This window comes from Arachis ipaensis, chromosome B03, assembly GCF_000816755.2.
Source record: "Arachis ipaensis cultivar K30076 chromosome B03, Araip1.1, whole genome shotgun sequence".
Taxonomy (NCBI): Eukaryota; Viridiplantae; Streptophyta; class Magnoliopsida; order Fabales; family Fabaceae; genus Arachis; species Arachis ipaensis.
Window position 1 is genome coordinate 116,868,162 of NC_029787.2, and position 1,847 is coordinate 116,870,008.

A 1,847-nucleotide genomic window follows, 5' to 3' on the forward strand; every position below is an offset into this window, starting at 1 on the left:
AGAGTGTCTAGAACTATTTAGCAAGACTTCTTTAAACTTTTGATTTTGGCTGAAATAAGTCCCTTTTTCTTTGTATGTTTTTAAAGCATTACCTAATAAAGGCAGCTTCTTCATAAATTCCCATAATGTTGCTTGAACTTTTTGCTCGCAGCATTTCTTAATTCTTATCCTTTTGTGCTACCTTTTGTGGTGATTGGATAAAGAAGTTTTATCACTCAAATATAAAATAGGAAAAAGCCTATTGCTGGAATTTATCACCACCACCATTATTGAGCCCCATCCAACCACCAACAAAACCTTGAGCCCCATAAATCATAATAAACCCAACCCAGTTGATATAATTTTTTACCTAGATTTTTGGACGGAAGTATTAAATTTTGGTTTGATTCTCTTATTTTCAAATTTCAATTTTCGATTCTTTACCCAAAAGAGAAAAATCAATTTTCGATTTCATTTATTAACAAAGAATCAAAGCCCAATTACAATTTTTTTACGTTTGCAAGAATTTTTTATATATATTTCAAATATTCATAATACGAACAGTTGAAGTATTATTTAAAAATTATTAATTTATATTTTTAGAATATTTAATTTAGTTTGATTTATTTTGATTTTATTTATTTAATTATATTTATTTATTATTAAATTTGATTTATGTTTATGAGTTTTCTTTATTTTAACTTAATAAGAGGTTATAAATACTTCATAAATTATTGTAGTTGTTATATTGAGCGATTGAAGGTGTAAAAACCTCCCCTTTTGGATTTCGTGATTAAATCATGGTGTGGACAAGTGAGGTTAAGTGAAGCCGTCTCTTGTTGCATTCGAAAATTGGGTAGAAGGTTGAGTGAGTTCCTTCAATTCAATTCTAAAAGTATGGTGTGGACAAGTTAGGTTAAAGAGTCTCTTTCTTATTGTATAAAAAAATTGGATAAAAAGTTCAGTGATTCTCTTTATATTTAATTTCAATCTATCTATTTTATTTTTTATTTTAATTTCAATGTATCTTTTTTATTCGGTTTTATTTGTCTTTTTGTTTACTCTTTTTCTTTTCTTATCATTTGTTGATACAAAAAAAGGATAAACAAAAACACAACATTAAAATTGAATAAAAAAATATATTGAAATTTAAAAAAAAAGAATTGAAATAGAAAAAGATGAATTGAAATTAAAAATAAAAGATAAAAAATAAAAGAATATGTGAAAATTGAGTACAATGAGATTCACTCTACTCTTTATCCAATTTCTTGATACAACAAGAAATGGACGTTTGTTGCATGCACAAAGTGGGATTTGAACCTTGACATTTGCTTAAATGGACGAATGAGCTGACCACTCAACCAACCCAAGTTGGTTAAAAAAATAGATAAAACTTGTCTTATTTTAGCATTCATTAATTGTTGCTAGAATTAATAATAATTAAAAATATTAAATAAGGTAAATTCTAGTTATTTTTTACTATTTTTTTTGTTATCAAATATTTTTGTAAGGCTAAAATAAAAAAAATTCTAAGCCCATAAAAATAAAGACAAATTTAGTAACTAAATAAATAAAACTAAAATATATTAAACTAAATTGAACAGTCTAAAATATAAACTAATAACTTTTAAATAATACTTGAACTATTTATATCACGAACATTTGAAACATGTATCATTATTCTCTTTTTCAAAAAAAAAAAATTTCGCCATCAAATCTTGTAATTGAAAAAATAGTGTATGAAAAAATAAATACAAGATAATTTCTATTTTTTCCTTTTGAACTGTATGCTTTATTTATTTATTTTTTTAAATAATAAAATTAATAAGAACGATAAAACAATAATGAAACACAAATGAGGAAGAGAA